This window comes from Alosa alosa, chromosome 19, assembly GCF_017589495.1.
Source record: "Alosa alosa isolate M-15738 ecotype Scorff River chromosome 19, AALO_Geno_1.1, whole genome shotgun sequence".
NCBI lineage: Eukaryota > Metazoa > Chordata > Actinopteri > Clupeiformes > Clupeidae > Alosa > Alosa alosa.
This window is the reverse complement of record NC_063207.1, coordinates 25,046,551-25,060,926: the sequence shown is the minus strand read 5'-3', so window position 1 is coordinate 25,060,926 and position 14,376 is coordinate 25,046,551. Positions and strand designations below refer to the sequence as shown.

The window sequence follows — 14,376 nt, the reverse complement described above, 5'->3', positions numbered from 1 at the left end:
TTCTTTTTAAATAATATTTGCTTAACTCCAGCTCAATAAGAAGATCTCTATGAGCTAATTAACCTGCTTGGAATGTTTTGAAATAAATAACACAGGGGAAGCCGCATCATCTACTCGCCCAGCTGCCTAATCAGTGCCAGGTCTTTGCTCTTGTCAGTGGCCCTAACTAGCAAGGACCCGAGATCACACTTAACGCAATGAGCTTCAGCCGAACGGATTTCATTGCCGGGGCTTTTTGGCGCAAATGAGGCCGGAATAACAGGGAGCATATTGCCACCTCTCCACAGACGAGGAAGGAGCTCTACCTGTTCCAGCCAGATGATTCCAGTCAGGGCTTAATGAAGTCACTAATGACTGACCCAGTAGAGGCAAAGGACACAGGTGACCCTCGCGAGCATATGGAGGGAGAGAATAACAAGAGCAGGGCAGTGGACAGAGGACAATCGCAGGTTTTATTCCAAAGTGGCACCACAGAGGTGCGACTGTGTCAAGGATGGAAATTGAAAAAGAAGGGGTGACTGCAGGCAACAGATGTACGATTTGTCACCAGGCAGAGTTCAATAAAACACTCGGTGTTTAGGAATGAGGGATTGATAATATTAGACATTCCTTCCTGCGATCGCGCCGTTTAGGCTTGGTCGTCTGTTCTGGTTTGATACCGGCTCTAATTGTGTGTGACTTTCCTGGTGAATGTAGAATGAATTCTCCATAATTTCCGCTGCAGAGATAGCGGCTCATCCTGTTCCTGCCATATGTTGAACTGCGAGAGGAAGGAAGGAGGTTTCAGAGAGGGAGAGAGAGAGAGAGAAGAGAGTAGGAGTCTGTTTAGAAATGCTCGGTTTCATTATGAAGATATAATTGTCTTTCCTTAGCTGCAAAACAAAGAGCAATCAGACAATGTATTTATTTTTAATTTTCCACGCATGTTTTATCTGCACATATGCCACACAGTGGAGGGAGGTCTCTCGTTCATGAGAAAGGGAGGGGCAGAGGGGGAGATAGTGATGGTGGAAAGGAGAGAGAGAAAGAGAGAGGGAGAGGGAGAGGGAGAGAGAGAGCATTATCATAGTCTTACATTGCTGGCTGTCTATTATCGTCACTCATAGGCTTAGCCCCGGTGCAAAACGTCTCGGGAGCACAGATAATGTTCTTTTTTTTCCCCGCGCCGAAGACAGGTTGGTGGCTGTCATGGGCCCGGCCAGAATAAATGACAGGGTTCCGTCGGAGCGCCTCGGAGGCATATTAGGGCTCGGGAGCTGTCCCAAACACGAGATGAAAAATCATTTTGTTAGAACGGCGTGGGGGTCACCCATCACTGTCTAATGCACGTGCTGATTAATTGTAAGAATGGATCAACATTATGTCCTTCCTCTGCGCCTCTTAATTGTCTAGCCCCAACCCCCCACCCCTATGTCCCCCAACTGCGCTCATTGCTCTTAGCTTAATGACGTGCCGTCTGCTTGGCTGGGGCACGTGTCTGCTCCTACACGAAGACACCACCCCTTACCCACCTCCACACATCTCCTAACTCCTGGCCACAATCCTTTTTTCCAAGCCCCCCTCAAAAAAAAAGCCACCACAATTCCCCCACTCCCTCACCCTACATTAGGATGTTCGGGGGCTCATGTTTACGTCTATGGCAGGCAGGCAGGCCGGCTGTTAGTATTAATGTATGTAGATTTCATTTCTGATGAGTGATTATTTGACTGCTCATTTTAGCTGGAGATTTATGGCATGCTTTCTATCTCCTGACTGCAGTGCCAGTCTTATCTTTAATGAAAGGGACGAGGGGCATTAATCAGGTTTTGTCAGCGGCCCTGACTAAGACATTAAATGTATTGTATGGGGGTAAGTAAACACGCTCCACATCCCTCTCTACTCCACTACATCAGGCCAGAGGAGAGAGAGTGAAGAGGGGGAAAAGCCCTCATTAAATTTATCATAATTTCACATCTGCTGTTTTTGAAGCAATGTACCATGAGGCCATAAACTGTATTACAACTGTGCATAAATTCAGCTGATTTGTGGCTGGAGTAACTAATTCCTTGAGTACATTTTAGAAAAACAAGCAGTGAGCCCTGAAATTGCAATTCCATAAAGGCCTTAAATTACTGAGTACCGAAATCAAGAACTTGCCTGAGTTGCCACGGCTACGGTGACCGTGTTACGGAGAGCGGTGGCTGCGACGCTCCCCGAGATTGAGTCAATAAAACCCGAGATGAGTGAGCCATATACTCAAACAAAATTAAAGGGAGAGGAGAGGAGAGGACGGCACCGGCGCCCACAGACATGACAGAGGAGTGGGGGTGGGGGGCAGCGACGAGTCTCGCATCTCATTTTGCCCTTTTAACCAGGAGAATGCCTTTGAGAGACCACCACACAGCATCATCCACTCCATATTTTACCCCAACCACCACCATTACCACCCAGCTCCCTCTCCACTCCTCCACCCTCCTCCTCTCCGCCCACTCTTGCCCTAGCTCCCTCAGGATGAGCCGGTGGAGGTGTGCCAGCACCCGTGTGCCAAGCTTTTCATTCACAAAGGCCAGACGTGTTATGAATCTGACAATTAGGCAAGACGGGGGTTGCATCAGTGTTGGTATTTTGGGACTGGAATGTGCCCCACATGGTAGGCACTTTTCCCTTCACTGCTCTCTGTCAATTAATGAACTGTCACTGTTTTTCCCCTCTGTTATTGTTATTTACTAGTCCTGCAGTCAAATGGATGTAGATGGCTTGGATGGAGTGCCCAGAACAAACAATCCACCCTTAACTTTTTATTTTGGTACATCAACCAGGCATTTTACTGCGTTTAAGCCTTGATGAATATTTCATGCCGTGTGTTGCAGCCCCCAGAAGTCATTTGGGACCAAGTTGAACAAGATTCTCATATTCTCACATGGAGTAAATGAATATCTTTATCGCCACGGTGGGAGCAGGGGCTGCTGAGAGAGCTGGGGCGAATAATCAGGTAGAGCAAACAGATATGAGCCCCAAAACAGAGCAGGAGAGGCTCCGCAATAACAAGCTCTCACTTCTCCCCACAGCACGCAAACTGTTATTATGATACAGCTCACATTAGGAAGCATGGCAACCAAGGGCCACAGCAGAGGGGAGGGGAAACATCATTGGCTGCAACTGTGAGGTTCCACATAAGCACACACCGATAATTGTGTGACATGAATAGTTGTCCCAGCTGTGGATTGAACATCCTGTTTATTATTTTTTATTTAATCTATGGAGTGTATGCTTTCTGCATGATATACTATTGTGCATTTTTAATGAAATGTTGAATGTTGAAATGTTTCTCCAAATGGCATACTGCGACAGCCGTTTCTCTCTCTCTCTCTGTGAACCGTGAGCATACTGTACCTGAGAGAGGCATAAAGCCAAGTGACTTGAGGGCTCTGTTTAAAACTGACTCCCTAACAGAATGTCATTTTCATACTGAGATCACGTTGAAAGAATGGCACTTTAACGGTGCACATTTATGTGTCGATTTATACACATAGGACGATCTCGTCTGTAGGACAAGATCATGGAAGGTGTATTTTGACAGGAGGCCAGAGATAATTTGCCCTCATATTTACTTGCCACTATATACTCTATGGTAGGTAAAAAGAAAATTTGTCTCCAGGAACAGTTCTATGGTAGTCATAACAGCAAGGAAACAGTAACACAATCGCTGTGCATCCCAGGGCATGTTTTTCAGCAGGGCATTACAATTTTGGGGGAGGAGGAAGAGACAGTGATTTGGATATGGTTGGCAGCGCAGAATTCCAATAATTTCTCATGCAGTGTGTAAAACAATAGCTTCCCAATTCACTTTATTAAAATACCCAATAATAATTGATTTAAAGGCTATAAAATGTGTTCATTAGAGGATTATATTTAAAAAATATTGGAAGTATACCTAAAAGTGTCACTTTTATTGTGGATGAACTGGATAATATAATTTCAAAAGAGTGTGATTATATTCAAGATTTGTCCTGCAGCATTATCTGGAAGCTCGTAAAGGGCTGAAATTTAATATGATGCTTTCAGTCAGTTTAATTGAATTTTAATTGCCACTTTGGGCAGAAGGTTTAGATCAGATCAATAAAATATTAAAGATTTGGTGCTTTGGCATGGAACAGTCTCCCATCCTACCTTCTGCAATGTGTCTTTGAGGTGAAAGGGAAAAGAGCCTATATGTTTATGAGCCATTTCCTTAGCTACCAACAACCTCCCATCAGATCAGAGTAGCACTCGGCCGTAGCTAAATAACAGCAAAGTTGAACAAGCAGAGAATCCATTAATTAACGTTGTGTGGGAAGAGTGGACGGTCACCTTCAGAGAAAGGGCTTTAATGTGCAGGAGCTATAAATATTTTGAAATGTCACACCTCGCCAAGACAGCGTCAGGCCAGAACCAAGTGATAAATCAGCCGCCAAGAAAGACCAAGAAAGAAAAGATGGCTCTTTGGTATTTTAGAAATAATTACTAATACAAAAAGGGTAATGAAGGAACCAATAAATTACATTAAAAAGGACTATTAGGAGGGGATTAGTTTATAAAACTATGCGCTGGTCCTTGAAAATTACCCTACTGGAATATTGCCCGTCTTTCCCCACCTACAGCATAACTCATAAAAATAAAAAATATTTTCCATAATACTGCAAAGTCCTTAGATTAATGCTCAATTAATCGATGTGCTCAGATGTGCCTTTTCCCAGCACGAAGACACATGCAGCAGCATGATCAGCAGTTTCCCATTTAGATGAATTCCAGCAGGACTGAATGAACAGCCCTCCGTGCATGGTGAGAGCATCTCTAATAAGATCACATTTGTCATAGGTTGGTTATGTTAAAAAGACAGGTGATATTTACATATAGCTGAGACTTAGGTATTAGGGCATGGAATGACTTCAAAGGTTGAATGACCAGAATGAAGTCCCAGTCAGCAGTCACCCATAGAGATGCGCAATATAGGCTCCTGTCCACCATGCACTGTAAATCTCTGCTTGCCCAGGCTAGACCCTACACCACTATAGGGCTGGGAGGAATTTATGCCCCATCCCATTGGAGGGCTCCGAGACTGAGAAATGGCATCAGCCAGCCTGTAAGGCCCATAAAAGTCCAAATTAAATATCAAATTGAACCACTGATGGATGTCGGCCTGCTCTAAATCGCCAGTTCCTCCCACAGACAGGTGCTGCTCACATGGCCGCCACCCAGACAACTTTGTTAGGGGAGCGCCCATTCCACTCTCCCCTGAAAAACAAAAAGCTTCTCCACTGGCAGACAACAGCAGCAGCAGCACCACTGTGGCTTAAAGGGGATAAGTGTCAAAACCGTGTGCAGGATTGTAAAAGGACCCTGATCTTTGGGGAAATCAGAGTAAATGTATTGCGAGGCCATGGAAGTATTTTTCAAGCCAAATCCTGGTATGACAACTTCTCCAAGGAGTGGGCGCTGATATTTGAATATCGGGCTTTTCAGCGTAATTGTGTGTGTATTTATAAACTGAGGATTGCACCCTTTCTGAGATGTAAAAGTGACAATGCTTGCTGTCATGTTCGGGTTCAGCAATGCAGGATCGGTCTAATACCCTCCCTCCCATACAATAGCGGAAATCGCTAGGCTAAAAGTGTATATTATGAATCATCTATTGTCCCCTTGCTTTGTATTATCCCCCCAAGAAAATCCCAATCTGTGCACGAGATCCTGGCTGATGGACATACCATTATTCACAGGGCGGCACTTCCAATCGCTGGCAGGAGAGTTGAGAGGCAGTAAAAAGACTGCCTTAAGATTAATCCTCTCGCGCTCTCTCACTCACACTCTCTCTCTCTCGAAGCTGCTTCCGCATCCGAATGAAATAGAACATCCCTAGCCTTAATCAAAAACTTTTTATCATTCCCAACTGGTGAAATGGGATATTCTTATTCCTCGCATGCGCTGTACTGAGATGACACTGGAGGGGGGGGGGAGAGAGAGGGAGAGAGGAATATGTGCCGGGCTTTTGTTCTTATAACAAGTGAGAACAATTTGGTGAAGTCAGCTTCTCCCTTGCATTACATGCTTTATCTTAAGTGGAAAAAAGAACCCTCCAATCTTGATGCATTACACAGCTACAATAATGGGCCAGTGATTCTCCAAAATGTGCCAACACCCCAATCAGTTCTCTAAGCTTGCTTTGAAAACGGTGATGATGACAAAAAGGGTTAGTGGAGGTTTAACGAAACAGAACCCAATTATCGTTGAAAAGAGGTAGAACAAGGTCAGTGAAGGGATGGATATTTCAAATCCGAGGCAAAGCAAAGCTCTCGCAGCCAACAAAACTGGCCAAGTCCTCAGAAGTTTCAGGTTGAAAGAAAATTTAGCTAAACTGCTTGTGTGACCTCCCAGGGTTGAATGTGGGGCTGAGATGTGATTTGGCTCACAGTGTGCTCATAGGTAGCAGGTGAATCAGAGCATTAGAAGATGTGCCAGCCTACACTCTCAGCTCCTGATCATACCTCCAGCTCGTGCTTTTAGCGATGGAGTGTGAATTTGTTTTCACAGAGGCGTTAATGAACTGATGAGTTTGTGTGCTTGAGAAAATAGGGTGTTTTATTTAACAGGTTACCAGGCAGAATAATGAACACTGAATGTGAGAGGAATGGCAAATATCCTCCAGATGTAGGCTATCTGTGACTTGCATTAATGTCTAAGTAAGTACTGTGTACTCAACTCAAGAAGACTGAATTTAGCCATGTTACTGGAACAATCCATGATTCCTGCAAATGTTTGTATTTAACCTCACCAACAGTCAGTTTGTCAGTACTATGACATAAAACCCTCAGTAGTGCATTAGTGCAAATTCTTAAACTGAGACAAGATGGCAATCCCATTGTTAGAGAGTATAGTATCGTAAACACAGGCGCTCCACTAAAAGTCCTGTTCAGTTGTTAAAGATGAACATTCAATGTTTGTAGATATATCACCAGCTCTCTGGTAAGACCTTAGTGGATGGATTGACTGCCTGGTGTGATATTTGCAGGTAAAAGCTATTTGGGAAGTCAGGTAAGTCTATATTGAACTTTTTATAGCACAGTTCAGTTGGCTTGCAGACCCAATACAGTTTTGGTAGGTTAGCCCTGCTAACATTAGCACAAGACATTAGCAGCAGTAGCCTTGCCTAACATATTTGTATGGTGTTGTGGCATAAGCAAAGATTCTGATCTATTTTGACAATCCTTTAATCATATGTTTAAACCCGACCAATAAGTTAGATAACTAGGATTAATGTTAAATGAATGTTAATTAATTAATGTTTGGATTAATGTTAGGATTAAATGGCATTGTCCCTGATTACTTTAAAACTGCAAGTGTGAGCCCATTGCTAAAGAAATCAGGGCTTGATCGATCTCTACCTCAAAACTACAGACATATTTCCAAGTTACCATTTGTATCAAAGATTCTTGAAAGATTAGTGTCTAAGCAGCTTGTCTCTGCACTGGAAAATAATAATCTTTTTGAAAAGCTACAATCTGGTTTCCGAAAGTATCATAGCACTGAGACAGCACTGCTGAAAGTTACAAATGACCTTTTAAGAACAGCTGATGATGGCATGTGTTCTGTCCTTGTACTTCTTGATCTTAAGCGCCCAGCCTTGACACTATTGATCACAGCATACTGCTGCATAGACTGGAACATTGGGTGGGAATTTCTGGTACAGCCTTACAATGGTTTTCATCTTACTTGTCAAATAGGAAGTTTTGTGTTTCTGCAAACAGTTACACATCTTCATTTTCTCCTGTCAAGTATGGGGTACCTCAAGGGTCAGTTTTAGGACCAATCTTATTTTGTTTATACATGCTTCCTCTTGGGCACATTATCCAGAAACACTGTGTCTCCTTCCACTTCTATGCTGATGATACACAGCTGTTCCTGCCCATTAGTTCCTCTGATCCTAGTATGCTGAATTCCTTAAATGAATGTCTTTGTGACATAAAAAACTGGATGTCAAACAATTTCCTCCAGTTGAATTCTGACAAAACAGAAGTCCTCATCATTGGATCCCAGCCCATAGTGAAACAAATGATACCATCCTTAGGTCCCTTTCAATTTTTAGACTGTGTAAAACCTGTTACAAAGAATCTTGGTGTCTGGTTTGACAGTAATTTAAGCTTTGAACGTCACATGACAAAGCTCATACAGTCTTGTTTCTATCACCTCAGAAATATTTCCAAGATTAGTTCCATCTTAACTTTTAAAGACACTGAGACCATTATACATGCATTTATTTCTTCACGCCTGGATTACTGCAATAGTCTTTTTTCTTGTCTGAACCAAAAATCTATAAAGAGACTTCAAACTGTTCAGAATTCAGCTGCCCGGCTTCTTACTAAGACAAAGTACTGTAATCACATTACTCCTGTTTTAGCCTCACTGCACTGGCTCCCAGTAAGCTTTAGAATTGATTTTAAGATTCTTCTGATTACTTTTAAAGCTCTACATGGCCTGTCTCCCAACTACATATCTGATCTCCTAGTACCTTATACACCTGTGCGTACTTCAAGATCATCTGGTAGTGGTTTCCTAACAATTCCTAAGGTCAATCTCAAAACTAAAGGGGAGAGAGCATTTAGTGTCAGGGCACCTAGGCTGTGGAATGACCTGCCTGATGAAATCAGGTCAGCCAAGTCAGTATGCTCTTTTAAATACCTCCTTAAAACTCATCTTTACAAGCAAGCCTTCCTTAGTTTTGTTTAAGTATACTTCATTTTGTGTTAAGTTTATTAAGTTTTATTTCAGTGTCAAGTTTTATTTCAGTATCCTAAGTTTTATTTCAGTGTCAAGTTTTATTGCAGTGTTTATTTTCCTTTTTCAAATTTATGTTAAGTTCTAATTGAATTATTATATATTATTTGATTGTTATATTATTATGTCTTATTTGCATTTTCATTTATGTTGATATTGTACAGCACTTTGTAACTTTGTTTTGAAAAGTGCTATATAAATAAAGATTATTATTATTATTATTATTATTATTATTATTATTACTATTATTATTATAGGATAAATGACTGGCTAACTTAATATTTCACACATATAACCATACACCCGCTATATTTGCCTCCACTATACCCACTATATTTGCCTTAGCAACCCGACTGGACTGTGCTCTGATATGGATGATTTTTAAGTTCATTTTAAATCTCTATTTATGCACTTAATATATTTATCAATTCCATGTCTATTTGTATGAATGATTATGAGTGGAAATGTTGTTATGTCATTGTGTTTTTGTACACTACTGGACATTTTGAATTTCCCTTCTGGGATGAATAAAGTCCTATCTATCTTATCTTGGTCAAATAGATGGTAGCCTACATCTTGTTTCCAAAGCATTTGGACTGAAATGGACTCTAGTTTCCCAACTGTTCAAGCTTTTCTTCATTAATGGGATATCAAAAACACTGCTGGTTTAGATTGTATCATCTTGTTGGTGACCTCAAAAATATTTTTTGTGGTAGTCCGAATGTATTGACTTGTCCCTAGTTGGACTGTCTATTCCAGTACTGAAGACTTTGAATATACCAAAACCAGTTACAGCCCATGTCTGGAATGGATATAGCTTAAGCTCGGAGAAATGTGATTAATCCTCAAGTTAAATCCTTATATATTTATATTAAGTAAATGTGAGTAAATCAAATGTGAATGTATTTTCACTAGTTTTCCAGATATACACAGGAGAGATGTTAAATTCCTTATGCTATAGGCAGGGGATTTCCCACAGTGACCAATCAACAACCAAACCTGACAAAACGCAAAGCACTGATGTGGGCATTAACAAATACCCCTTCATTCTTCAGTAAATCCACTTATTGTTGTGGCCGTTTATGATCCAATGAGCAACATAACCAAATGCCAAATACCAATAAATACTACATAAGTATCAATCCATTCTTTGGTCATTCCTCTTCGTTGCTGTGACTCGTTTATGATATGATCAGCAACATAACCAGATAAAATGAAAAGCCATTGATGCAGGCATCAACAAATACCACTGAATGCCAAATACCAAACACTGGGCACCACCAAATACCAAAATATTACTCCATTCAGTAATAATTAGGCATAACAGACATTGTGGGTAGGATTTACAGTAACTTCTGAGTTCCCAGATGTTAGTTTCAGTTTGAAAGTTCATGCCCGTGGTGCAAGGCAAACTGCACCTCTCTTTTCAAACAACTGAGAGGACAGGCTGGGCCCCTCTGTCCCTTTGTGTCTGAAGGTGTGGGTTCTTATGCAGATCACTAATTGCCAGGGCCTTTGAGGACCATGGCTTTTCTCTGGGACATGCCAGCAGAGTAAAAGACTCTCTCTCTCTCTCTTTCTCTCTCTCTCTCTCTCTCTCTCTCCCCTTAAATTGGCAGCTGGCAGGCAAATGAATGCAGTGTGAAGTGAGCCCACAGAAGTGCAGGTTCCTGCTGTTCAGGCAACAAAGGGGCTCCATGCGAGACATCTGCTGTTCAGTTATCAGAATACATTTAGTCACGTGCCTCCAGCACGGCCCCCACCACACCATTAAGCCCAGGCAGGCAGGCAGGCAGGCAGGCAGGCAGGCAGGGCAGAGCAGAGCGCTCTTCTCCCCAACCGCCTCTTCTTCCTTTCTTTCCACCGGCATTTTTTAAACATCCTTCATTCGGTGTCATTTGCCTCCATAATCCCCCCTTTTCCCCCGTTTCCTTTATTTAAACAGTTTTAGGCCGGGCCGATAACCCTATCTGCTCCTATGTGTGAACCATGTGTGAAAGATTACAAGTGGGCCTGAGGTAAAACCAGGCAGAATCTTAATGAGCGTGCCTCACAGAAGCAAAGGTAAATTGAGCTTACCACCATGATAAATTAACCTAATGAATGCAATTGTTCTGTTCAGGCTAGCTTGGGCTATAGCCAGATGGTCGATACTTGGCACGCACCATTTTTTTTTACTCTCCACCCATAACCAGTAATAACCACTAATGTAGCTAGAGACCGTTTTTACATAATTGTTTGTTTTATTGCTCATATTTCAAGAAAAAAGACCTGATGTGATCAGTGTTTGGTGCTCCATGTGGATTTATTGGGATGTAAAGTTTATTTTGAACCAGGGTTGATGAATTAATCTCCATCAAGGATCATTTTGTTTGGTATTGGCACAATAAGTAAAGGCTCTGTCATGTGCAGAGATAGGGAAATGAACATGAGGTCATTTAAGACTCACTGGATAATCCTCTAGCCGGATGAATCACTGAAATGCCAGACTATGTATTTATTTATTTCATTGTTTCTAATGCTACCTCCAGAAATGTCTACTTCAGAGGTGGGGTGGTTCTCTGATGATGCTACCCCAAATGAGGCCTTTAGTTCTCTCTTCTTTCGTCAAGGAGGTGCACCGATCAACTCCTATCAGGTGCGCTGTCTCAGGCTCTCATTATTGTCATTGCTAAGGTGTGCGAGAAACTAAAGTGGCGGGTTCACCGCTTAGCAAAATAACCTGCTGCAGCGTAATGATAGGGCTGCGAGAAAGACAGCAGCGTGCATTCTGTAGCCGTCCCCAACGTAACTTGTGATATCCGATGTTTACTTTAAGCGCTTAATCCGACCACGTGCATAATTTGGTTAGTGTGCTCGGATGCTCGTCTTTCCCACCGAACTCAGAGCCTGTCGACATAAACATTGGAGAGAAAGCTGGCAGGAAAGCCCCCACGCGTCGGGGACGAGGGGGACGGCACGCGTCCAGATGTTCCACCGCTTTCTGGGCTATCCGTGACACTCCTCCATCACGAGCCCTTCTCCCTGAGTAAGCAGCAGAGCAGTTTGCGCCGTAATGACTGTCTCGCCTGGGGCCCTCCTGCACATCTGTGCTGTTCTCCGTGCCCCCCCCAACCACCACCACCCCATCCTCCAACCTCCGCCCCAGCCCCAAATCCTGCATCTCCTCATCTCCTTAACAACCCTGACATCCCCCACGACCCCTCCCCCCCCAGCCCAACCTCCCTCTCCTCTTCCTGGAGGTAACCGCCTTATGCTGTTTGCCTCATCAGCCACAGAGAATATCTCATCCCATCAACCATACAAATAACACAACACTTTAAACCGGATTCAGCTCAGTTTAGGAACAACTGATACTATGAAACATGATCATACATTTAGTCCTCCTTCAAAATGTCTGTGTGATAAAATCTAAAGTGAAATTTCAACAGAATTTAATATAACTGAAAAATTACAAATGGAACACCACAGGTAGAAAAGGGTGATCATGTGATCCACTGTTTTGATGGCATACCATTCTATTGCTGTGGTTAGGGTGGCATGATTAGTGTTTCATTTATCTGCCATATTTCTGTCTAATCCTCTGGTACCTGCAGTCTGTCTGCATGTGGAGGTCCTAATTGGCTGTTTCATGTGTGTATTGGGGCCTGGACGATGGGCAGTAGGGGACATTCGGTGGTGTGGTGCTGGAGAGGCACGAGGACGATTGTGAGAGTGTGGTGTGATTTTTGTCACACTGAGGGCTCCCCATTCGCCTCGCTCATTACCGACTCCGAGAGGAAGGTGTGACTGAGGTGTGACCATCTGCTGACCAGTCACTCCACCCACACATGCACACACACCCACACATGCACACACACGCACGCACACACGCACGCACGCAAACACAAGATTCACAGCTCCCTGTGGTTAGGGATACAGATGATGAGGAATGGATTGATCAGCAGGCCCTTACTGTTGCCCCGAGCTTTAACACTCTCCCCCATAGCACCAATAGACCCATGTTATGGGTTGTTTCATACAAACACACACACACACATAGATATACACACACACACACACACACACACACTTCCACTGTGACCACATATTACCCCTTGCACACCCACACACATTACTTTCATTGTAGCCACAGATTACCCCTTAGACACTTACTTACACACACACACACACATATACACACTGTAACATGCTCCCCTGTACACATGTCACATGCAAAGCTGGTGTGCTCACCCACAGCCTTGTTTTCGGCTTCATTAAGCCACAGCGCCACACAGTTTGGGTTGACAGGATGAGGAAGCGCAGTGCGATCTCACCCCGCAGGTCCCCCATTCAGATGATTACTGGGAGAGAGCCTCTCTCGTTACGGCTTGAGGGGGAAAACTACTAATTAAAGGGACAGCGGCGGCTTGAAAATGAGCCACTCGTACACCTGTGGACGCTCCGGCTGGGGATACTGGGGATTTTTCTGCTAACTCTCGCTCCCGATGGTGGGTTTGGCTTGCTTGGAATGGGGGGGCCGTTAACTTAGAGAGAGAGAGGGAGAGATAGGAAGAGAGAGAGAAAAGAAATGAAGGACAGAAACTGTCAGACATTTGAAAGGCTTTATGAAAATGATCATCCAATTAGCAACTATGATCAAATCAGGCATGAACTCTCTCTGGAAGGCTCCATAATTCTCCTTCTCTCACACTGTCTTTTTCTTGTATGTGTGTGTGTGTGTGTGGTGTAATTTCACCAAGCTCAAATGAACTCGTGAGAGGAAATTCAGTTAGTTTTCTCATCACTGGTAATTATACTAATACATTGGAAATGCCTCTTACAAAATGCATGAGCCCTCCAAGCCACCTCATTACCGTGATATCATTTTTTGGCAGAGTATGTATCAAACCCATTATCACCATGGCTATTCTCCTCTCTCTGCTCTTTCCCCCCAAAGAAAAAGAAAAGTGACTATCTGATGGGGAAAGAAAAAGTGCTGCCTTCTTCACTGTTTGGCCCCTCTTGTAATTAACTGCAACTGCTCGACAGTGTCTACGCCCTCTTTTTTTATCGCCGGTTTTATTAATCCTGTGTTCTTTCTAAATAGCTCTGTCAGAGCTTTTTTTTACGACTGAGAAGACAGGACCAGACTCACAGCTATGTGTTCTGCATATATGTTCAGCATTAATTTAGACCAATATTGGTTTCCCTGACTTTATGATATTGCTTATGCTGCCTCCCTCTCTCTCTTTCTCTGTCAAAGTGTGAGATGAACTATACCCATTGACTGACAGATGAAAAAAAAACAAATGTAAAGAGATATAATGCACCCTTTCAAACTGTTATTGAACGAAGACCTCTATGTGAGGGCAATAAAATCAAGGCAGATCTGGTTTGGTATTTTTGTCGGTTAATGTTGGGTACCAGGCAGAGGTCCGTGTTGAGACATGAGTTAGTTCCAGCGTTTAACCCTACCAAGCTAATTTATGCTCTGTGGCACAGGACACTCCATCATCACACCTCATTGGGGAGAGACAGTAATCTCATTAACCAGGATTTAATGAAATGCAAGGATACACTTCTTAATTTGAGAGATTACTGCAAGAA

The 14,376-nt window shown here is 43.0% G+C and overlaps 1 long non-coding RNA gene across 1 annotated transcript in view; it reads right to left on the bottom strand.

The window, feature by feature from the left end:
• Positions 1-429: 429 nt before the first annotated feature.
• LOC125284561 overlaps positions 430-14,376 on the bottom strand; it is a 79,552-nt gene continuing 65,605 nt past the window's right edge. The window contains exon 2 of the long non-coding RNA XR_007191896.1: positions 430-760. This is a non-coding gene — a long non-coding RNA (uncharacterized LOC125284561). The remainder of the gene's footprint in view (positions 761-14,376) is intronic.